Source organism: Periplaneta americana, chromosome 13 (genome assembly GCF_040183065.1).
Source record: "Periplaneta americana isolate PAMFEO1 chromosome 13, P.americana_PAMFEO1_priV1, whole genome shotgun sequence".
Lineage (NCBI taxonomy): Eukaryota > Metazoa > Arthropoda > Insecta > Blattodea > Blattidae > Periplaneta > Periplaneta americana.
The window spans coordinates 71,769,588-71,796,802 of NC_091129.1; positions in this window are offsets into that span (position 1 = coordinate 71,769,588).

A 27,215-nucleotide genomic window follows, 5' to 3' on the forward strand; every position below is an offset into this window, starting at 1 on the left:
TTTACATTATTTACACTACTATGTAAACTAGAATACACTATTTTTACTATTTACACTATAATAAAGAACGTAGCTACTTTGATTAAACATTATTTACGTTGTTAAGTAAACGAAATATTTCATTAATTGCTGACGCGACTCCTGTTTGGTCAAGTTGAGCAGAACAAAACATGGACCACGTTAACAGTTACACTAATGTTTACAATTTACATTATTTACACTATGTACACTAGAATACACTATTTTTACTATTTACACTAAAATAAAGAACGTAGGCTACTTTGATTAAACATTATTTACACTGTTAAGCTTATGTACAGTGTTGTGTATTGTAATGCAAGATAATTTATTTCATAATATTATGGCGTACTTATTTTGTAATTGTGTACGATTGTGTAAGCAATGTTTGATCAATGTTAGCCTTCAATCTTTATGATACTGTAAATAGTGAATAGCGTATTTTAGTGTACATAGTGTGAAGATATGTCGGATATTAACTACTTTCAAAAGTCGATTGTCAGAAAGATCGCTTTTCGTCTCTAGAATATGATCTTTCTTCAAATATTACTTTTGTAAAATATTTATTTTTAAAATATCAATTTTCCTTGATTATGTTAATCATTCCTTCGATCCATATTGTCTTATTTAACACTAAATTGTAGTTGTTCAACTCTTAGAATTACATGTAACTAAACACATCTACATTTTGCTCTTACTATTATTGTTGTTATTATTATTATTATTATTATTATTATTATTATTATTACATTGTTTTCTGTATTGATGTCCTTTATGTTTGCTATGTATTTTTACACTGGTTGAGTGCAAGAGAAAGCCTTATGGCCTTAATTCTGCTAGTACCAGTAAAATAAATGAAAATACCTAATTTAAATTTTAGGAAAGATTATTGTACTATCAATCTGTATCAGTAGAATGCATTTTCAACGAGCTTCTAGGTCTAGTTTAAATCATGAATAGAACGTCAACTATAGCACAAACGAGATTATTCCCTGATAGTAGGTCTACCTGTGTCATGCGCCAAACAATGTCATGGCAATATAGTCTATGAACAATTAACCTTATTTCCGTATGCCTTGGGACAGAATACGGCCCTTAATGATATTATGGTAATAATTGTAATACATTTTACTTGTTACGTTAAAGTATTTATCCTAGTTACAAAATCGCTGCGAAAGTATCTAAGAGAAATCTCATCCTGTTCAAGGAATCGAAGTGTGATCATTCAGTTTGTGGGCAATTATTGTAATGACTAAAATAACAGTGATTATAGAAGTAAAAATACTGAATATATGGGGATGTTTTCTCCCGTTACTTGTATGTTTTTTATATATCCATCTCATTTATTTTACGTTTCAACTCGGAAAAGACTTGGAAACGAATCGACGTATATACCTCAGTCTTTTGCATTCTTCTACTACTGAATTAAAAGTTGAGCATCTCGGTCGCCTCCCTAGGGACGTCTATGTTGGAAGACAGTGGTGTCATCACGTCTGCCGCAGTCTTCGTCCTGTGGGATATGGCGAGAAAAAATAGAAAAATAATTATACGCTCTTCTAAGATACACTGTATTTTCAGTACCACACGTCTTCTAGAACTCAATTGTGGCTGCTGCCATTACTAGTGCTACCGTAATAATAGCTACTTTACTGCTAATAATATTATTATTGTTGCTATTACTACTATTATTGATAAGGTACTTTTAATGGTGATGGTACTAGTATTAATGATAAAGAAATTACTATTAATGATATTATTGCTATTTCTATGGGAATTACGGGAAAACGGCTGAACGGGTTTTAGTAAACGACCTCTCATTTTGAAACTTGGAACCCAAAGTTTAAAAAAAAATAGTAGTTTTCAGTGAAATGGCAATTTTCCTACTTCATTTTTCTATTTTCCAAAATCCATCTGTCGTCAGTTTTGAGAAATAATGGCTTTTCAGAATAAAACAAAATACAAACACACTACAATAAATAATATCGCACGAAAGCTATGACCTGCAGGATTGCTGATATATTTAGAGTTCAGATGGCTCAGATTCTCTGACATCGTGATGCCAATATGTCGATCTTCATTTGTGTAACTTTTTCAGAACGTTTCTATAATATTGGTTATTAAAAACTTCAAGACTTACTAAAAAAATTTACAGGTCAGATTCTCTGGTGTATAATTTTCTGAGTACAGCTGTCTGTGTATGGATATTAAAAACTACAAAACTTCAGAATGTTTGATGACATTATTACAATTAAAAATGAAATATTATTATAGTGAATGCCATGATGTATTTGTCACTAATTATACAGATTAATGCGTTATTGATGATATGAAAGTGAAATATTTTGGGATTATATAAGTAGGCATAGAGAATATCTGAAGTTAGATCTTAATTCGTATAATAAGCCTATTTACTGAGTAACGGCTATATAGTAGTCTATACAAAATTTACGTAAGATAACAATTATTAAAAATGAAATATTTTTATAGTTATTAGTCAAGTGGTATGGATCTTTTCCGTATATGTAATGGCGGAGTAGTGTAGATATTTAAAGCTAAAAGTTAGAATTTATAGAACAGTTATGCTACCGGTTGTTCTTTATGGTTGTGAAACTAGGACTCTCACTTTGAGAGAGGAAGAGAGATTAAGGATGTTCGAAAATAATCGGCACGCATAATAAACTGAAGTGTTAATACAGTCTATGCAAAAAATATGAGCCCATAGCTTCAGTGCAGTTTGTATCTTCTACTTCTCGGTCATCCAGTGCAGTTTACATGGTAAGTGATTAACCGTTCGATTTCTTTACAGTGCAGTTTACTATTTTCCAGTGCAATTTACAATCGCCCGCCTTAAGGCTTTCCCAGTAACGCGCTTCCCGCCTCTGCGGACAAACACGCTGTTCAATTGTAAATGCCATAAACACTAACACTAAAATTAAAACAGTAACTCACTACACACAGCGAACTCCAAACTATACACAGTACACACAGCAAGATTAAACTGTTTGGGGAAAGCCTCTAAGAAAATCCTCAACTAGGTAATCAGTCCAAGTGGTATTCGAACCAGTATAGTGGCTTGAATCAAAGTCGCTACCGTCTAAGCTACTCCAGTGATTGGTACTGTATTTACTATTACTACTATTTACTTTGTTGCCACTATACCACTACTTCTGTTAAGGAGTTAGGTACAACTTATTTATTATACTCCAATTTTACAGAGAACCCTATTTTACCTGAGATAGTTATGTTAGGGTTATAAATACATAATAATAATAATAATAATAATAATAATAATAATAATAATAATAATAATAATAAAATGATATTGATTTTTGAATTCTCCTATTGAATTAATCTTACGTTTCAATTATGGAATTAATACAATTTTATAAATCTATAATTTCAGCAAATCTCTACAAAGTTTTATAATTTATACACATGAATGAATGAAATGCAATGAGATGAAATTAAATACTAAAATACAATCTTATATTTCAGTTAACAAGTTTCATTAAATGTATACTATATTATAACCTAAGCAAATAACTAATCCTAATATTCACTAGAATGTAGTTTAAATTACTGTGGGTTGGTATCTCTGAAGACGTTACACAGTTTTCCGTTAAACATTGTTGTTACAAGCAGTTTCTAAATTTTATACGACACATTTATCGGAATCTATTTTAGATTATTATCCTAATTCATTTCTGTCAACTGTTAATTTAAATATTTATAGCAAAATATATAAGAAAAAAAACTATTGGAAAAAAATAATAATAATTCAGTGGATATATATATATATATATATATATATATATATATATATATATATATATATATATATATATATATATATAGGTACAACTTACAGCAGTGAAAATTAGTTTGTGTAAAACACTGTCCTTCTGCTATATGAAAAAAAAATATTGTTACGATTTTAAAAAAGTTATTCACATTTTTTTTTTTCAAAATTCAGTTCACTGTGCAGTGATGATGCGTTTCCCACGTAACTCAAAAACTATCCAGCATTCTGTGATGAAACTTTTTGTGTGTATTTATGCATGTCATATCTACAATATGACACAAGATCACGTCTGTACTTTGATAGATTGTCTGATAAAAATAAATTCATTTAAAAAAATGGTGAAATATCAATATTTTCTTCTAACACAAAATAAAAAAGAACATTATTTATTAAGAAATGTAGTTGAAAGAGCATGATATTGTAAACATGAGTTTCAGCAATAAAATAAAAGTGAGAGAACATGAACAAAGTTAACAAGTTAATGAGTTATGCGGGAAATGCTTCATCATTGCACAGTGAACTGCCAACATTTTGAATTTTGAAAAAAATATGTAGGCTAATTAATTTTTTTTCATATAGGAGAAGGACAATTAAGCATACAAAGAAATAATTTATTACAGTTGTATGAACACTTTTTGTAAAATTAAATTATAATTAATATAATCAGTTAAAAACCAGACATGTTTCGGAGGAATGCTCCTCCATCTTCAGTGGAAATACCACGACGCTGGTACAGATGTTCGACCGCGTATCGTGGAGTCTCCTTTAAGCCACGATACGCGGTCGAACATCTGTACCAGCGTCGTGGTATTGCCACTGAAGATGGAGGAGCATTCCTCCGAAACATGTCTGGATTTTAACTGATTATATTAATTATAATTTAATTTTACAAAAAGTGTTCATACAACTGTAATAAATTATTTCTTTGTATGCTTAATATCTCATTTATGAACACTGTTGAATTTGGCCTTACTTGTGTAAATTCGAGAAGGACAATGTTTTACGCTTACCAGTTTTCATTATTGTACAAGATACAGTAATAGAGGAAAAATATGCAGGAAATATTAGAAAATTTTTACCTAACCCCTTAATACTGCTGTTACTTGTCTTCGGGACAGTCTGTTAGCCCGGCTGAGAGTTCGCTAGGTGAAAGCTCTACTTTAAAGTCGAGGTGGTGGCCGCATGTCGCGTCACTATCGAGTGGAACCCAAACACGCAGGAAGGGTTGGGATGGTTGCGTGTATCCTTCCTATATTCTAATTGCTTCGCCTCTTCGCAACGGATGTTCAAATAAATCTGTAACTCAAACTCATGCCCGTATCTCGCTATAGACCGACCGCTTTTACGTGGACTTCAGACTGAAAACTGAGGTTACCACACAATTCCCTTAAGTAGAACTCTGCCTGTTGAACGTACGTAAATGATTTGATTAATAGATATGTGTTAAAGTTACGGTCTTCCTGGAACAGTCCATGTTGAAGGCTGCTTAATGGATGGACCAAGTTCGATTCTGACACATCTTGATATTCGGTTGTACTGTATGCCTGTCAGTCCGATGGTTTCTCACGAAACGAAGCAGGTCTTGTGACATCATACTTCTGCGTTACAGTTTGTATGGGTAATTTGATTATCCTATTGTCCTAACTGTTCATTATTCTGCACTAGACTTGTCATTTTCTGATCGTCTCTGAATAGTCTTGATAGTAGAAATTGAATTTTCAGAAATGTTTGTCAAGTTTACATCGCTTGAGATTAACGATGGACAAAGTGGCTGTGGAGAGGATAATTGGAATTTCCTCACTGTTCATATTTTGCCTTTCTTGTGTATCATTATCGCATTGTCTCTAAATAATTGGATCTTTAATAGTTATTTACGATATGAGCATCGTAACTTTTCATATTACAGTACAAGATTGGAAAGTTGTCAAATGAGGCCGCAGGATTATTGATAACCAATCGATTATTGTAATGTAGAGTTACGAAAAGTATATTGTACAACGTTTTATCCATTTTGATAAAAATAATTTTTATAATAATAATAATAATAATAATAATAGTTTTATTTTTACTAGTTTTTAACATATCTTTCGTGGAGAGGCAATTCTATGATTATTAGTTTCTTCCTGCGAGAGGCGATTCGTTTGTTTTATTACGAATAGTTTTGAATACGATAGATTTTTGTTTATAACTAGAGTCCTGCGTTTGGTTACTCTGAACACAAGTTAGGTATACAGATAGGGAATTAAAATTTGGAGCGCGTCTTGTTGGGAGTCCACCTGTATGTAGGCGACAGTTTCACAAGACACTGCATGTGCGCAGTGTGTGGTAAGCGAAATTTGTACAGTAAGGGAGCTCCAAATTTTATTTCCGTATCCGTACATGGATCTTCATACATACTAGCTTAGCTCTGCGGGTCAGTCCTATTCAAGCTGTAATGAGTCCGTCTCCCGCTCCATTTCGTGTGTTTACATCTGTTTATTCGAATAGAGCTATAGACACTGAACAGAATTCACATACAAAATATAGTCTACTGTCACATGGATTTAATGACAAACTAAATATTTATTTAAAGCCACCTTATGGGAAACAGAAGATTATTCTCACAGTAAGTAAAAGGCATCAAAACTCGAACTGCAGTGATTACATGCGACAGACAGACTATGAAGTAAGGAGACGGAGGAAAGGTACTTGGCATGAAAACTACAACCAGTGGTGGCTCCTGCACTAAGATCTTGATTAATCCCGCGGATAAAAATCTCAAGCGTTGCTGTATCAGTAATGCCACTGCTGTCATCAAGAGCCAGTGAATAATACACGATTTTCTTGCTTTTTTTTAACCTTCCTCTTGAAGATAATAAGGAATTTTCTAAATTATTCTCTCGATACTTGGTCGAGGAATTCGTAGTTTTTCAAAATTAAAAACTTCTTATGGACAACTTATTTAACCTATTTTAATCATTACTCTTTTGAGAAATTCTGTTCTATTAAAATACTTTAGAACACGAGATATTTCAAACCCTATTAGGTAGCCGACTTCTTTACATTTATTTATGTCATCTTTCTCTTCCTGGCTATGATTTAAGACATGTCAATTCCTGGCGTTAGACAGCTCGTTGGCACATAATATTGAATCAATTTTTCTACAATATTATTATTAAATGAATAACTAATAAATAGTTACCCTCATCTAAAGAAGATTAAAATTGAGATAAAACCTAATAATTTTATCCTTCTAGGGTGAAGATCTAAAAATATCAGTATTCATGCACATACAGAAGAATGATAGAAACACATACTTAGTGGTCAGTAATAATAATAATAATAATAATAATAATAATAATAATACATTAAGCGTGGCAATTAATGTTTCTATGTACTCCTAATTGTGAACCGTTGAGCAAAGTAAACATGTTATATTTTGTCCGACAGAACAACAAAGAAGTTCTCCTTCTCATCTCCTTCTCATTCTTTACGAAACCACCTCTTACTGCTTGTAGAGACGGGTTTGTAGAGCGATATGTTACCGCCAATGCTTGCCTTCAATACGTGAATAAAACACACAGCAAGGTACAGGAAACTCCTCGTACTCGTTTGAATGTCTGTGATTACACGATGTAATCACTACACCCGCTTTGGTAGCCGCTGTTCTAGATGCTTTCTGTTTCAGATTATATTTTTCATCCATAAAGAAAAACGAATGTTCCTTATTTTTCTCATATTTATAGAGTTTTGAATATTTAAATGCTACCTTTTAAAACAAGAAATATATTTTGTCAAAGTAAAAACGAGTTTAGAAGTAAATAATATAAGTTGTTGAAAGGATTGAAATTTGAATATTCATAATTGAAATTGAGTTAATATTGAAATATAGTAAATATATTATTTCGGCCCTGGTGTTTCAACTTTCGTTTATTTTGAAAAGTTTGTAGTTTTTTTTTTGTCTTCATGTATTCCCGTCTCTAATGCCAGATGGTAGAAATAAATTATGAATACTTGTTTCACACGTAAACGTTATAACTGGACACAGCTTATGTACGCGTATATACATATTTATAAAGAAATACACATATAAATTAATAAATGGTGGAAATTACAATAATATTCGTACAATAAATCACAGTAAAACAAAATGATTTACACTGACTACTTGCTTATTGTTTTGTTTCAGCATGTTGATTGCCTTACTCACTGAACAGCAGGCTTGTACCACAGTCTAGTATATACAGTCGCGAAGCTCAATACGTAGTAAATATGCAAACATTAGATAGTTGCTCACCACTAGGTTCGCTAATATCGCCTCATTACAGGCAATGCAAAATAGTATCGTCACAGTCTATTGTTTCTAGCACCCTCAAAACTGAAGCTTCGTGACTGTATATAGTAGACTGTGCTTGTACTGTGTGTCGGATTCAGTGTCACTATCTATACCCCATACACAATTACACCGTTGCGGGTTGCTTGGTGACTTTAGGTAACCAAACTCAGGACTCTATTTATAAGAGAAGAACAGCAGTACTAGGAGAAATAAACATTGTTAAAATGAATTCAAACAAGGATCCAGATTTGAAAATACTGGAAATTCTGCAATTGAACGTTTAGTAGGCCTACCATCGAAATACCGCGTAAGATATGAAGTGTGTCGAACGTATTGTTCTTAATGTTATATATTAATAATAAATAAATAAAATCAATTCCATTTAATTTAATGTGTGGTTCACATTACGCAACCAGTTAGGTAATAGCAATATCATCAGGCCTACTTAGCTAGTTGCGTAATAGAAGTATCATTACCTAACTAATCCAACAAGACGGGGTACGCTGCATTCAGCGAGAATTTCTATGCAAGCAGTGCGCCAAATTTTCCATAACCATGTCATTTCCAGGACATTGATTGGCCCTCCAGGTCCCCTGACTTAACTGCGTGTGATTATTTTCTGTGTGGGCACCTGACAAGCGAAGTGTATGCAAATCGGCCACACACCATTAAGAACTCAAGAATAACATCCTTATTGAAATCGAATCCATCCGCATTGCGATGTTGGAACGTGTCATGATTGATCTCCATTGCAGGCTCTCTGACTGTGAACATCGCCAAGATCGTCACCTGCCGGACACAAGTTTCAGAACTTGAATGTGATTGATGTTGTTACACAAATATCGGTATGAAATGTTACAAGTCTTGTATTTTGTCTCATTATTAGAGATAGGAAAAAGTATTAATATCCGCTAACTACGCGTGACTGAGGATGGGATTGAACAACGACAGACAGTCTAATGCTGGTAGCAGTACAGTTGATTCAAGAGAAATAACTAATTATTAAGTACTTTTCATTTTGTGTTGAGTTCATATTTCTAAACTAATGGTAAATTAATAATCATTGTCAATTTACCTATTATTTATTTGTGTAATGATGAGATTTTTTTCGTTTTTGTACATAGGGCAATGCGTTTCTCAAATTCATCTTCAGCACTATTCAGATTATGAACAATATTTATAATCAGTGTTGTTTGAGTAGTGAGTTCTGCACTCGTTGTTAATAAGGCTACAACAATATTTATTTATTTTGCTAATAATTGTAACATAAAATATAAATAAACAGAAAAAAACTTTAGCGCGCCCCTGAAAGAGTAGAACTCGTGCTCAGGGGCGGATTCCTGAATTGAAATTAAGAAGTATACAGGGTGTTTAAAAAATACGGGGCATAATTTCAGATATGTATTTCCCAAATGTAGACAATCAAAAGAGTTCATTACAACATGTGTCCGGAAATGCTTTATTTCCGAGTTATGGCCTTCACAACATTGAAATTCACCGGAACGTTTTTCTTTCCGCAGGTCGTTGCCGTCAAAGGAGACATTAAGAGGGCACTCTGACAGTTCATTCTGAGGCGAAGGTTACATTCAGTGTTGTGTAGGCGTTAGACTGTGCGACATGTATTCAAATCAAGAGCTGGCATGGATACACTTCATGTACGGTAAGGCGGACGGCAATGCTGCCCTGGCTCGTCGTTTGTACCAGGAGAGGTACCCACAACGACAATGTCCAGATCGCAAGACATTTGTACGTCTCCATTACCGTCTGTGCGAGTATGGAAAATTTAACTCTCCTGGTTTGGGAAGGGGACGACCAAGATCTACAACTCCAGAAGTACAGGAGGATATTCTGGAGGCTGTGAACATGACTCCTTCTATCAGCACACGAAGGGTAGCGTTGCAAGTCATTGTTCCTCATACGACTGTCTGGAGACTGTTGAAAGAGTATCAATTGTATCCTTATCATTTGCAACGTGTGCAGGCCCTGTCACCAGCAGATTACCCTGCACGAGTTAGGTTCTGTCAGTGGTTCTTGCAGCAGTGTGGTGTAAATCCGAACTTTCCTGCCTTAGTATTATTTACAGATGAAGCACAGTTGACACGAGATGGCATAACAAATTTCCATAATCAGCATGTATGGGCGTATGAAAACCCACGTGCAACTGTTCCATCTCAGCACCAGGTGCGGTTCTCCCTCAACATGTGGGCCGGTATCATTGGTGATCGATTAGTTGGACCCCATGTACTTGTAAACAGACTTACGGGGCAGGCGTACACAAACTTCCTGGAAAACACCATACCTCATGTTTTAGAAGACACTCCACTGATCAATCGTCAACACATTCACTTCTTGCATGATGGCGCTCCTGCACACTTCAGTCGTACGGCTCGTCGGTACTTGGATCGAAGGTTTCCTGATCGATGGATAGGTAGGCTTGGCCTCCACGCTCACCTGATCTGAACCCTCTTGATTTCTACTTGTGGGGCCATTTAAAATCATTGGTTTATTCGTCTCCGGTGCCTGATTTGGAATCCCTTCGGAATCGAATTGTGGCATGTTCTGAGGACATACGCAATACTCCTGGAGTTTGGGATCGTGTTCGCAGGTCAATGAGACATCGATGTGAGGTCTGTATTCAAGCAGGAGGTGGACATTTTGAACATCTTCTGTAATGACAACGACCTGCGGAAAGAAAAACGTTCCGGTGAATTTCAATGCTGTGAAGGCCATAACTCGGAAATGAAGCATTTCCGGACACATGTTGTAATGAACTATTTTGATTGTCTACATGTGGGAAATACATATATGAAATTATGCCTCATATTTTTGAAACATCCTGTATAATAGAATTTGTCTTATGTCTACTACGCAATAAGAATATATAAATTTAAATGTACATAGCTGGCAAAACCCAAAATTTCTCTACCTATAACTTTTATTTTATTTAATGACTACATCATTAAATATTTCTTGGGAAATTTTGACTGCTACGACATCACTCGAGTCAAATGACTGAATCACCTTCTTTACTGATTGAAAATTGTCACGATAATATTATTGCATGCTTTCAACCACGTTTTCCATCGGGTAATAATTGAAGATGGAAGAATCGGTACTCCGGCACACAGTTTTTTGAATTCAGAAATACGATCCGGTGTCTTAACAAACATCTTATCTAACATTATCTTTTAGTCAACGTCAGGAAATCGCTCTCTCACCTCTTCTATAAGTCTGAGCCAAATATATGGAAGCCATTCACTTGTATCATATTCGGATAACTTTTCCGATTTGTTCATATAGATTGTAGCATCTGTGACAATTTTTAGCAAGATATTTTCATATACCATACATGATGACCGAAGCAAACTCACAGCATTAAAAAGTTCACGTATGGTAGAATAAATAACCTTGTCTAATGCTTATCGGCACCTTCTGTGCTACAACTGCATCAGCAATGTGGCATCCGGCTGAGTCCGTACTTTCATCAATTCATACCCAAAAATTCTTATCTTTTAATTGATTTTTCATTCGGTTACGTATTTGCCATATGGATGTTGTACTTAATTCTTCCGCAACGTTGATTCTGTAGGAATTTTTCTCCGTGTGTAGCCTACTTTCCGAAAAAGCCTTACAATTTCTCATTCTGCAATTTGTTTAGCGTCAAATTCGCTGCAATGATGCTTCACACGGACTTTCAGAAAACGTTCTTTAACCTAATTGTGATGTAGACTTTTGTGCCTATGGTAACTTTGTTTTCTGTCATCAAGCACATGTACGTTTTGTACTATTTTTGTTCCCTAATGTTACTAGTTATGTAACCTACTACTTTCACTGCACAATTTATGAGAGTTCACTGTTGTGAATGGAGAATTCATTTTGTCCCTGTTGGTCAACATATTTTCTTAGAAGCTTTATCTTGCTTAATTATGGTCGTGGAATTCTTAACATACATCTAGTTCGTTAGTCTGTTGTGTTGCTGTATTACGCTGTGCTCAAGCATTACTGTGGGCTGCTGAGGACGCGTGCACATGTACTCTGCTTGTAAACATTAACTATAGTACATAGCAAGACTAACTTTAAGCAATACTTTTTCTTAACTATACTCATTATGCAACGTATTTATTTTGTTCCATTTAGAAAAACCCGTTTATTAGAGACACCTTATATTTCTCTTTCGCTTAATTATATTCATATTTTTTTTTTTATTTCGATATACATAGGTACGCTGTCTCTTTCACTGAAATATTATTCTATAAGGAGAGCGCCTTTGTCCACTGTGCGGGGAAAAGGATTCCTATAGACATATTTTATTGCAGTGAGTCGAATCGGAACATTTCCGGAGAAGATATCTACCACTCTCGATGCTAAGTCAGAATAGGAGTTCGCTTGCATGTCTTGACCTCATGGGGAATAGAGAATGCGAACAAAGGACTGGATTGTTCCTCTTGAAGGCGAGACAGATTGGGCTACTCAGTTATACACTTTTATGTCTGTTTTAGGTTAAGATATATTATATAGGCCTAATGTGTTTTGTTTATGCCATTTTCATTTCAATTTGTGTGTTCTTTCAGAGAGTGGTTGGATGTAATCATAGGTATGTATATATATATATATATATATATATATATATAATTTTATTTTATCATTCCCTCGGCACATAATGTGTTTGTTCATCCCTGCGTTAGTTTTTATGCTGTTTGTAGTTCCCTCTTTTTGTGCTTTCAAATGTGAATTGAAATTTTTGCAACCAAATTCTTTCCCGAGTTAAAATTCCAGTGCCGTATACATTATTTCTGGTATTCCGTGTTTGGAAACGCAGAATTTGACACAACTTGTTCTGGGAACGAGCGTATGGTTTGCAACTTTGAAGTACAAGTTCTGAAAATTATTTTGACATCGGAACGCTGTCACGTGAGTTTATGCTGCGGCATAGTACCATACAAGCGTTTGTCCTCTTTGGTATTTGTGTGTAGGCTTTGACACAAAGCCACACTGTTTATTGACGTATATTACTGGTTCTTCACCAACGAGAGACTAAAAGTAGTAGTGATGATTACATATCCAAAACTCCAACGGAAGCAAAGCACTGCCGTGGTATTGGCACGGTTGCAGATGACCGTAGAATCATTTCAACTTAATAAATAATATTGATTCTTGAAATAGGCTTATGAGATAAGCTATATTGGATTCTGTCCCGGTCACGAAACAAATATACATATATATAGTAGGTGCTAGATACTGTCTTCAATATTGTATTCCCAAAATAACTGGAAATTTGACATTTAAAAATTATCCTCTGTTCATTCAGATGGTCATCCCTCAGGATGGTTCACAAATGAATCTCAACCTAATGAATTTAGTTAACAGGAGTTAAAATAACAGACAACAAAAATTTGGAAGATAAACTTACACAAACCGATAAGGCAGCTCAAATGTCAGGAAGAATCTCATATGGCGTAGCAAGACTATGCCAGTAGATAGTAAAGTTAATATTTGAAAACAGCAGTTAGACCAATTATAATATGTGCTTGGACAATCCCCTAAAGGCGAACTGCTGATCAATGCTAGACATCGTGGACGACATGCTTTGGCGATATCGTTAAAAACTTTAAATTGGGAGATTCATGAGGAAGTACATCGTGTATCATCAGATGGTTCTTTCAGACGGGCAGACATTATTGCTATCAACGGACGCTTAAAACGGGCTCTTGTTCTTGAGCCTACTATCCGTTTCGAAAGAAACCTAAATCAGGCCACCGAAGTTGATATTGAGAAGAAGTCCATATATGAACCTTGTCTGCCTTATCTTTCTCAAAAGTACAACGTCCCTCTTAAACAATGGTCTGTCATTGGTTTGCTCTTTGGCAGTAGAGGTTCTATTTCCAAATTCACATGGAATTATCTTAAGGAACTTCACATTCCTTTTGATTATGTAATGTCTGTCCTTATAAATATTATCAAGGATTCTCTTCAAATATTACATCATCATCTGTATTTCAATTAATCCACTTATATTTGCCTTAAACAATTAACTTTCTTTTTTCTTTAATGCATCACATCACATTATATTGTACATGTTTATTGTATTCAGGACCCTTGTGGTCACTCAAATTCTTTGAGCTGATGTCTATAATGTAGAATTTATATATATGCAGCTGAAACTAGGGCATACATAAAGTCTAAACAAATGTTAAGTACTTGTGAAATGAATATTTTAAGGATTATTCAACGAAAACATTATTTGGCAGTATATATAATGCAGGTATAAGACATTACTGAATTCAAGCATATGGACATATTGGAAAGAACACAATAATAGAGTAGCTATTCCAGTTGTCACGGATGTTACATTTTTACTATTTTCTAAGTCTATATTGAAAATCAAATTACTTTTGTCAACTTTTATCATTAGAACCAATTTAGAAGATTAGTATAATTTTACAGAAAAAATGTTGTTGAATAAAATGTATTCTTATTGCAAAAAATACAGAAAAGGTTCCGTCACGGATGTTACAAGCTTTGTGAACTCACTGCACATATTATTAACAAAAAAAGTGTAAAATTCAGGCCTCTGCCTCAGGTAAATAGATATTCATTCTCATAGTGTCCATGTGAAAGCTATGAAAACTTTCATGGCATCCTTTTAATTCGCAAAACCATAATCGGAAAAACAAATATTTTATAGCTGTTTCTTCCATGTCACGGATGTTACACACATTTTTTTTCACGGATGTTAGAGCTGAATTAATGTCCTTCATTTTTCCAGTTTCAAAACAACTGTGACATTTCTAAAGGCTCATTCACAATGAAAATTAAACATAACGCAAGCATTAACTTAACGTTACAGTAAAATCAAGAAGTCATACCATCATTCACGATAGGAACATAAATATAACAGCAAACATACTTGGTAACCATGGAAACATAACAACGACGCCATTTCCTCATATTCTGTCGTATATTTCAGCGCTCCACGATTGTGTTCTGTTTGCAAATCACGTAAGCATAAGCATGAAAGTTTGGAGTTTCCAAACTTTCATGTTAGCGTCTTACGGTAATGTTTATGTCAACGGTTATGTGAATCATTGTGAATGATCCCATTTGGTAGCCTGGGCGCAAACTTCTGTGTTTATGTTACGGTTATGTTTAATTTTCATTGTGAATGGGCCTTAAGTCAAAATATTCACTTAAACTGTAAGATTAATTGTTATTAACCAGAACTACTGAAAATAAATGACAGAAATAATATAGTACAGAGTAAAACGTTCCTTGATCCAGTAACTCTGGAATTAACAGTGCAGACTCTCAAAATATTTCTTCAATAATAAATCGTTAAAAAAAAAAAAATATATATATATTAACAGCTGATCTCTCTATTAGTAAGTGCAAACTTTATAGAAATAAAACAGTACCTATTACCCAGCCAAGACCACTTAGATTGAATGCCCATAAAACTTATAAAATACACGGTGAGTCAGGAGGAAAGGTACATGGTGTGAGGGGTGATAATATTGGTGATTCTGAACAAAAACGTTTATATGAACATATTCCCTGTTCTTAACAGTATCTGACATACATTGGGTTGCAGTAGGATCAATTTAACGTATCGTGGGCGTTGGATCGGTCGCGATGGAGTCATTTCTTGGCCACCGAGATCACCCGACCTTACTCCTTTGGATTACTATGTGTGGGATTGGCTTAAGAGCGAAGTCTACAAGCGCAAAGTGAAAACAAGGGAGGAACTTTTCTCTCGCATTTTACATGCTTGTGCCCAAGTAAAAAAAAAAAAAAGTCCGAATCAGATCAGATCAGCAACACAGCAACTGTCTACAAGAGCTGTAAAGTGCATTGAAGTTGACGGTGGACTTTTTGAACATGTTCTGTAAAGAAAAGTAGAAAATTAAACAGAATATAAAGTAACAATGTTTAATTTACTATCCACCTGCACTCTTCCCGTCCCTCATTGTTTGTATTAGTTTTCTCCGAAACCGTTACCAACAGGACATATGTTCATATTAACTTTTTTGTTGAGAATCACGAATATTAACATCTCTCAAACCATGTACCTTTCCTCCTGACTCACCTTGTATTTTCCTTTTTAAATTTAGAGCCTTATCTATGTCTTACACTAATAATAAACAAATATTTCTGAAACAGACTTTTCCATTGGAATTTCCAGTTTGCCCGGAATGGCTGAGAATGGAAAAAATCGACTAGTGAGAAGGGTCTAAATAAGATAGGCCATAGCTAGTAAAAGAAAAAGAATGTCACGTAGAAGATAATGGAGCCACATCAACAAATGAAGCTTAAATTGGGAAAGAAACGGAATGCACATTCTACAGCAGAAGAATGAGAAGAATTTTTGCAATTGAATCCAGTAAGAATAATTTAATAGTACATTATGCAACGAGCCTACAGTGGTAGTAATTAAGACGCGAGTGTGTTTGTTTATGAAACGAGCGCAAGCGAGTTTCATAATTTTCATACGAGCGTCTTAATTACCATTATAGGCAAGTTTCATACGACTTTTTATGCTCGACCATATTTCTAACTTGAAATTATTCATAAGTATTCATGTTATGGTTATATAAGTGAGGAGCGGAACTGACCTAAATTGTGAGATGTGCGCAGACACGAAAGTATTGATTTTTTCCAAAGCACGAATGTCATTGACCTTGATATAATCTAGAGAATAACATGAATATTAGGCTTGATATAACCTGGAAATTGATTTAGAATTGCAAAACGAGATGACAAATTGAATTTATTTGAATATTATTTACAATTAACGCTAATTATTATAGTAACAGAACATAACCTTCTGCGACAGTATTGGATTTCCAGCCTCCGTGACTTTTCGCTAATTGTCTTTCGATTGCATATCCAAGAATAATCGATCCTTGCGGTTTTATAATGGTGATTTCTCATTGGCTGAACAACTGAATTATAATGAATAGGAGTACTTTAATGAGGTGCATTAAAGGGCTACTACCAGGTGTATAATTACTACATTTCGGCATGGTCGAGCATAAATAAACATCTATAGACGTGGACATATTTAGAAATGTTATGCACAACAACGGAAATAATAGTTTTCATTACTGTATAAGCAGTTATCACGATATTAGCCACAGTCTAGCATATACAGTCACGAAGATTGAGTTGTGAGTATGCTAGGAACAATAGACCGTGCCGGTACTATTTTGCATTGTCTGTAATGAGGTGATATTAGCGATCGTAGTGGTTAGTAACTATCTATGGATGCATACTTACTACGTATTGAGCTTCGTGACTGTATATACTAGACTGTAATATTAGCCTTCGCACTGTAAAGAAGTAAGCAAAATCGTGCTGCTGTGTTAGGAAAACCGAAATATTAAATATTTGATAACAATACTTTTGCTGTGAAAACGGAAACAAAAGCTAGCGGAAAGGCTGGCTTTTTGAGTCGCATATGTTTTACAACTACATGCTCAGAAAATGCCAGAGATTACCTGTAGCTGGTCCCACATAGATATCTCTATAGTTTAGTGGTTGCTGTAATTGTCATTAAGTGCTTATACGTTTAAACTTGGCTGAGAGCGTTGGCTGTATTGGAATGTATTCTTTCCGAAGGGAGTTAAAGCTTAAATTCTGTGTTTTATGTTTACATCATGTAAAATAATATTCTGTTTCTGAACGAGAGGATCCCAGGTAAACTTACAGACTTTTGTTCCTCATCTGTTTAAAAGTTTACCGAAGCTGAATAGCCTTTACAGTTAAAACCGGTTAAATATTCGTAAGATAACAATCAACGCAATAGAATATGTGACTTCCTATTAAAATAAGGTGTAATAGGCCTGCTGCAGTCTGTTATTATTCTGTAATTTCTGTACTATTGTCACATAGTCTCAGAATATTCTGTTTAAAGTTGTAGAGATTTAAATAATTGTACGATATCAGGTCTACATCTAATGTATTATATTGATAACTGGTGGATATAAAGTCATAATATGTGAGATTTGAATGCACTATTGTGGTCTCCGGCAGCGTCAACACTGCGTTTTAACCTTTGCGTACATCGAGGCAGAAACATCTATAATACAATGACATTAATTTTGTTTCAGCGCGAGTTCATCTTGAATTCTTTTTATACGAGCATAGTTCGATTCAATTTTGCACGAGCATACCATTTGCGCCCCATCTCTCTAAACCTCGCATTGTGTTAAAATAGCGAAAAATGGGGTGAGATTGAATTATTATTCTATGTGAAACTTTCTTGTTATGATGTTTTATATAAATATTTGTGTGTACTAACTATATGGTTAGTAGTTTAGTAAATGTATTCCTTCATTTATCTCCTTAAACTTTGTAGGCTATCTAGCTCTCTGCACTTGGAGATTATTTCTCTCTGTTCACCTCAAAGAAATCCATAACTGAGATGTAGACTGTAATTTGTGATGTAATAGCGCATTAAAGCGATGTAAATACGCACTGATTTCCTAAATATGTTTGTTTTGGTATGAATGTGGAGTTTAAATGTTTGATATGTTGCTTGTTACTCGTGGTTAAAATTGAGAAAATCATCTTGCCTGAAGATGATTTTGAATGTTAAATCTTAATGTTGAGATTCAGTTGCTCAATGATCGGGACTACTTAGAGTTTCCGTTCTGAGATATTATCTTTCGAAATTTGGTAATTTAATCGTACGCGTTCATCATATTCGTAGATGTACATATAGTTTGCAGTATTCAATAAGATGGATATGTTTATCATATGTATTGAATATTGAAGGTATAATGAGACCAAACTTAGAGCCATATCGACGAAATATTGAACTAAACGTCTTACGTCATTTTTGAGTCACAGAGCGCATGTAACATCAGATCTGCCAACGTACGAGAGATGAAATACGGAACATGGGAGTTCAGTATTGGTCATGTCTAATAATAATAATAATAATAATAATAATAATAATAATAATAATAATAATAATAATAAACTACTCTGTCGATACAGTAGAAAGTCACTATTTACCTACTTAGATATAATATGCGGAGCAAGTCCCTTCCAATCAGCAAAAATCATATTTAGACAGAGCATGAAAGTAAAGGAATATTATGGACAGTAAAAAATCGATCATACGGAAATGTGTATTTAAGAGTTGTTAATGCATTATAAAAATTTACTCTGATACAACGCGTTAATAGAAATAATTTTATTTCCTAGTATATATCTAGCTATAAAATACAAAAATAAATGAATGAATAATTAATTAATTAATAAACAAAGAACGAAAGGACTGAGTGAGTGAATGAAGGAATTAAGGATGTGAGAAATGAGTGAATGAAGTAAGAAAGGAATGAAGGAAGTATTGAATGAAGGAAGGAGTGAAGAATGAATGGATGAATAAATAAATAAATCGATAAAGAAGGAATGAAATAAATAAAGAAGGAAATATTACCTTACTCTTTCCAGCAGTATAGGCCTACTTAATAGTTTCGCTGTTTTCAAGGTGTTGAATAATATACTCAGACGTGAAGGAATTTGTGGCACGATGCCTTACCGGCATGAGGGGCTTGGATTCTCACCACAACAGACTACGTTGTACTGTTTTGATACTTTTTTTAGACTCAAACACCTTCTACTAAATCGATGGATTTTCTAAGAGAATCAAATTTTAATCATATCTTTCATCGGGAGGGAAATAAAACTAGAGGATCCGTGTTGTAGATTTATATCACGCAAAGAGTTTGCTGCTTATGGAGGGATCCATGCAAAATGCGTTGGCCATTTTTCGTGTACAGTACGTTGAACTTCGACTCTGCTGACCTTTTGAGATTAAAGTTTCGTTACATTCTAATATTACTGCCACAAGTGCTAACGTAACAAATCATGTCAAAAATATAGAACATCACATTAACAGAGGAAAAACATAGGCTACGTATTTTAGGTAGAATTTCACTTCATTTACACACAATTATTGTTAATGCTCTCCAGGTAAATCACTTCGGGCAACACAGGACGTCATATCAACTAAAAAAAAAAAAAAAAAAAGTCCGTCTCTAGGCGGTATTCGAAAACACGATATTGAAGCTACGCCTTCATCTTTGCACATATCTACACACAATGGGGCTTATATGATGTTCGATAATCATGTTAAACAAGATACACCGTAGGCTTACACAGTCGAATTTCAGTAATTTTGGTTCTGTATGGCTTTGGGAATTCATCTGACAAGATACAAAACATAACACTGGAAACTGTAAAAAATGTCCACACTTTGTAGGCTGCAAGTCATAGCATTTAATCTGGAACTTACAAGGAGAGGACACGCTCTGTATATCACCGAATGGAATAAGATTGTGTGAGTTGAAAGTACAAGACGTACTGTTTTAAGTCATACCTAGTATGGGTGGCCAATGACCCCTCGTTTTGAAAATATTGGCTATTGTTTGTGACATACTTCCGTTAGGTGCTTAATAGGCAAGCATTATACTGCGTAACAGCGTAGCGCATATGGTTGGATGCTGAGTTGTTATCCAGACAACCTAAGTTCGAATCTTAACTGGTCCTATATATTTTTTTCTTTTAATAATGATTAATATTGTGATCACAGTTATCTATTTATATATATCATATTTCTGAATATAGTGAACGTTTCATCATGTTTTAAAAAATTATAATTAACTAACATTGTATTGTAAAGGATAAACAATGACATATTACTCATGTAGGCAGGTAAGATGTGTCACTGGTGTCTGTTCTGTTTCTGTAGCAGCTATTCCACTTCATTTTGTACCCGATTCATTGTGATAAATGTTATAAAAACACACAAAACATACATATTTCCTGCATCATGCACAGCAAATGAAAGAAGGTTGTCCACAGTAACACACATTTTTCCGCACTTCTACTGCGAAACATATCATTCACATTCACAAACACTCCTCATTCGTTTATTAATTTTGATGCATACCACCCATATTTCAACATGGGTTTGAATATAGGAGCTGACAACTGAAAGTAAATAAAAAAATTAATAATAATAATAATAATAATAATAATAATAATAATAATAATAATAATAATAATAAGCTTTAAAAATGAGAAGGCATTAGGATTCGAACTCAGGTTGCCTGGATGACAACTCAGCATCCAACCATATGAGCTACGCCGTTACACAGTCTAATGTTTTCCTATTAGACACCTAACGGAAGTATGTCACAAACAATAGCCAATATTTTCAAAAAGAGGGGTCATTGGCCACTCATACCAGGTATGACTTTAAAGTCCACACCTGTGGAGTAACTGTCAGCGCGTCTGGCTGAGAAACCAGGTGGCCCGGGTTCGAATCCCGGTCGGGGCAAGTTACCTGGTTGAGGTTTTTTCCGGAGTTTTCCCTCAACCCAATACGAGCAAATGCTGGGTAACTTTCGGTGCTGGATCCCAGACTCATTTCACTGGCATTATCACCTTCATTTCATTCAGACGCTAAATAACCTAGATGTTGATACAGCGTCGTAAAATAACCAAATAGAAAAATAGCTTTAAACAGTACGTCTTGTACTTTCATGTCACAAAATCTTATTTAATTCGGTGATATACAGAGCGTGTCCTCTCCTTGTTAGTCGCTGCGTACACTACGGTCACCAGTACATCATCATGTTACGTATTCCATAATTTATACTTTTTAAGTCTTCAAATAATAAGAGAATAGAAACTGACATTAGCAACATGAAGAGTAAAACAGAAAGAAACATTCACTTATTCTAGCATTGCTTTACTTTCACCTCCTGGTGGCGATACTTGTACCATTAACACGGTCGGTCTAAGGGCATCTCGACGCGAAAATAGGCCGGCCGTTACACCCCACTAATGGCTGCCCAGCAGGAGTAACGCTGTGTCCATAACCACTTAGCTGAGCGCTGTGGGGTGGGTGTGCCCAGATGCTGCTGAAGTGTGTTGAAACTGGTCTTAATGCTGTTTACTTCAACAAGAACACAGCCATAGAGAATGATTCCCCGTGTAATGTAGAGCCGACAAGCTTCTGTTATTGAATTTCGAACAATTTCAAGCCTTCCATGTAACACTCCCAATTTTAGGAAGGAGAAAACGCAGGTGCCAGAATGACTTCTAGGAAGGAAATATTGTTACCTAATTGGAACCTGAGCTCATCAACTTCTTCATCAGAACTTTAATATAACTTTATTGTCCATGTTCAAAACTGGAGATGTTTTTAAAAATGTTTTTTTTTTACCATTAATGTTACGAACAAAATAAAGAACGTCCCTAAAATGTTCGAGCAGATTTTAAACGTTTTTTTACTTGCCTTACAGATGAATTAAGATCATACGGTCCTACATTCAGCCACGCGTAAGCTTTAATTCCACAAATTTATGCATCATGAAAAACTTCAAAGTGGCCTCCTTCAGAAGAAACCTACCGTTCACAACGTCGCCTCATGTTTTTCAGTACAAGTTCGAGAAGTATGCCGAATCCGGGACATTAACCAGCAGTATGTAAAGTGTTAAATTCAGGAAGTGGTATAGCATACTCATGTTGTCCAAGGTATTTTCAAAGAAAATAATTTAAGTCTGGAGAACGTGCAGACAACACAGACAGTGACTAAAGCGAATACGAGCTCCATTATGAATGTTCTTTTTCAAGATATCCAATAGTGTTTGTTAAGCCACTCTGATTTTTGATGTAGAAACCGTGAAGTGTGTTTGATAAAAGAGATTTCAACATTTTGTTTTACTTGGAGATGTGAATACTACAGGAGTGTAACTCGATAGAGAAGTATGCAATATATATATTATGGAACATAATAGTAAACATGATACACATTAACTTCAAATACTCTGTATATAATATAGTCAATTAATTCATTTAACGAAATCAACTCCGTTACGGTGAACAAAAACATAACATATATTCTGAGATTATGAAATTCATATCTTTAACTATAACTGCCAGTAAAAATTTGTTTAAGCTAAGAAAATGTTCTTCCTACGTCACATGACGTTACAAGGATAAATAATAATAATAATAATAATAATAATAATAATAATAATAATAATAATAATAATAATAATCAATATACAAATTATCTCGGACAAAAAGAGTTATTGTGAATGAAACATATGGCTATGTAAAAAATACCAATAAATAATATACATATATATAGATAAATAAATTATCAATATTTATATTTTACACAATATAAACAAATAATTCGTTTATCAAAACCTATCCCGTTGCAGTGAACAAAAACATATATTCTGATGTTATGAAATACAAATTATTTACGAACAGGCTAATGTCAGCAGATTTACTGGCATGTAAAAGAACTCCTGCGGGACAAAATTCCGGCACACCGACGACGCTGATATAACCTCTGCAGTTGCGAGCGTCGTTAAATAAACCATAGTTAAAAATTAATTTGCGAACATCACATAAAATTTGTTTAAACTAAGAGAATGTTGTTTCTACGTCATATGACGTTACAGGGGCATATTTATAATACATTATATCATTAATATTTAATGACCCCATGCGTACCTGCTTACGCACCACGTGACGTAATAAATGTAGCTACCAGAAGAAAATACTCGATGCACTGTACGTTTAGGAACGAAAATGCGCTGCCTGATCATAACGGTGTGACAAATTCGTATCAACCACGTCTTTAACTACTGTGAACATTGATTCTTTTCCGTATTTCAGTTATAAATAAGTGTGCAAAAAGATTGAAAGAAGTTCTTTTGGATTTCTTTAATATTCTCTGGAGATATTCTTGGCCTGTCCTACAAATATTGCTTTGAACACTGGCAATAATAAATTATTGTAGTTTGTGAAAGAATGATGAAATGTGGTTGAATCTGTGTAAACTTATACAATTCTATTTAATTACCAATCCATGTTAATTTTAATTAATGTAGTAAGGCCTACTGTAGGGCCTACTGTACTATCAATACCAAGAAGTTATAAATAAGCAAAGCACGTTTGACGAGGAGGTAAAAATTCGAATTGTTCAAATTGACAAGCAATACAATATACAGAGTGGAAGGTAACCTTTTACAATCCTTCTGGGATATGATATCTTGAATTATGAGAAACAAGAAAGTCTAATAATATTTTGTTCCCAGAAGGACGGTTTTCGAAACGAATAGTATTTTGTAACTTGAAATTATGATTAAGTTTTTCATGAAACTGCTCAAAATTGGATTTTTATAACATGTAGGATGATAGAGTAAGCTATGTATGGCCATGTTATAGTAGTATTTGCATGGAAAAGAACACAGATTTCGAATAAATCGCGTTAATAGTATTGTACATATTGCATGGGAACAGGGCTGTGACACGCTGGCAACACTTTCTTACGTACACAAACCATGTGGCCGAGCTAGGTGTACGGAGCGGACGATACGCTTACATTCACTTCGTCATTAGTTGCAGGCTACGTGCAGTTGGAAGCAGTTGAAACACAACGGGATGCCACAGTTTTCTAATCGTGAGTACCTGGACAGGTTATTAATTTATGGCGAAACTGGTCGCAATGCCGCTGCAACTGCTCGTTTATACCGTGACAAATAACTGCATCAGGAGTGTGAAAGTTGTAGACACGCAACTGGTGGACACTTTGAACAATACTTTCAAAAGACACTGTAGAGAACGGTGTACAAAATTTAACAGTGTACCACACTTTAATGTGTATCATTTTCATTTAGTTTCAAAGTTGTTTATTTCTTCCAAACATTGTATTATTATTGAGTTGGAGTGACATCAACTGTGTGATCCTCAATGTAAAATAATACTGTAATGGATTAATTTTGTTTTATGCATAATTTTTCATTCTACTGTATTATTGATGAAATTGCCTTAAAATGTAACGGAAACTACGTGTTTGTTCGTACTAAATTTAGTCCTGAAACGATACAATAACAAACGTTTCGTCATAGATAATTAATAACATAATTCATGGAATTAACATGTTACGATTGCATGAATTTTGATTCGACTGCATTCTCAACAGACGTTTTTGTTTACAAAACGGTATGTGTATACATCCTCTCAAAACCCCTGCCAAGTAGATGATTGGAGCGGCATTCAGTATGCTGGGATGCAATGATCTCGCAAAATAAACACTGCTACTGTTTACAACGTTGAACATTGCAACATTCGTTTTCTCGAAATATTACAAAAACTACTGGTCGTATGAAAAAATATGATTTGACAAAACGTCCCCAAATGACATAATCTGTTATGTGTGTGAAGGATTGTAAAAGGTTACCTTCCATTCGGTATAATTATATATCTACCAGCTTAAATCGATCGTGATGACCCTTCACATTTCTGCATACAGTGCCATCACTCCCTTCGATACATATTCTTACACTTTTTTAAACATCCGGCTCTTATATAATATATAAATGACCCTGATCACTTTCATATCACGTCTCTCATCTCTGTTTCCCTCCCTTTTTTTCTATTTACCCTTCTCTTTCCTAGTTATCTATCTTATTCTTACTAATCTCACTTAACTAAACAATCACTTCTCTCAATTCCTTATTATTGTTCTCAACATCGTTTACATTAAGTTGAACCCTTCCATAGCTGTAAACTCATTTATTCACTTTAATCACTAACATTCACTGACCACTTATTCCCATTAATCTACTCCATTCCCACTTTCTTTATTATATTTGTATCACTCCCTGGCTGTTACTTGTATTTGATCCTTTTTCACTATTATTATTCCCTTGCCTTACTGTCTTTTCTGTCACCATCACCATTTTCACTTTATCACTTTCCAATGTTTTGTCACCCATGCACCAACCTCTTAAGTTATAACTTTTCTGTCCCTTACTTCTTCCCACTGATGTACCTCTATTCGGTGTCGCTAATGTTACTTCATCCCTTCCAATTCTTGCAGAATCTTGATTTCTTATCTTAGTTTCTTCATCTCTCGTACCCTTTTGTAACTGCTGACCCATATTGTTCTTTCAGCTGGATTCACAGGGCATATGATAAGATGATGTGATGTGATACTATTTATTCCACCAGCTTACATCGATCGTGATGGTCCTTCACCAACAAGCAATAAAGGCGCTGAACTCTGCATTATTATGAAGTAAAAACATAATTAGATAAATAATTATATTTTATACATTTACAACAGCCTTGATCAGGAGAAAACCTAATAAGTGACAGTTTACTGATTTTACAGGAGAGCAAGTTAAAAGTTTCAAGACCTATTACAGTCTATTGTCTTTGGGTTATCATTCTTCAAATTTCTTTGGAGTAATGAGCTTTTATTTTGTACAGTTAAATTACACAAATCTACACTACATGAGCTATTACATGACATATAAAACAGAAAATCGATAATTTTGGACTTATCACGTTTTTACCCCGTGTTTTTCATATGGTACAGAAGTGTGGACTGTATCTAAAGTATATAAAAGAAATTACCGCAGAAATGGATTTCCTGCGAAGATATACAGACAATGTGATGGACTGTTTCAGTCTCCTTCCTACAGATTTTTCAGTGGAGATGCGGTAGGAGCTAATCATACATAACGGACGTCACAAGATGATACCGCATACGTTCCATGAAATGGTGGTCCGTTGTAGCGGAAAAAGAAATGAAAGAAAAAATGAACAGGTATGAGGGCGATAAGACGAGAAGAAATGGGAGAAAAACGCACGACAGCCAACATTGTACTTCCCGGTCACCAGTTTCGAGAATCCACCTCGACCAAATTTATATGGTCAATAAAATTTGCCGCTTTATACAGCGTAGCTATATATAACTGTTGATTATCACTTCTCTGTAGGCCTACGTAAGCTTTCAACTGAACTTACATTTGACTGTAAAATTTTATCTTATGGTACGTGCGGACGAATTAGAAACGCTCTGCATGTAGCTATAATGCTCAATAATCTTTTTTATTTTGAAGTTACATGACCAGTCTTAAAATATTCCTATGTAATATGAGGGGTGGTATTTGTTTAAACTATTTCATGAATATAATATACGACAAAATTAATCAGCTAAGCATATAAATAAGAAATAAGTCGTTTCAAACGTTAGAA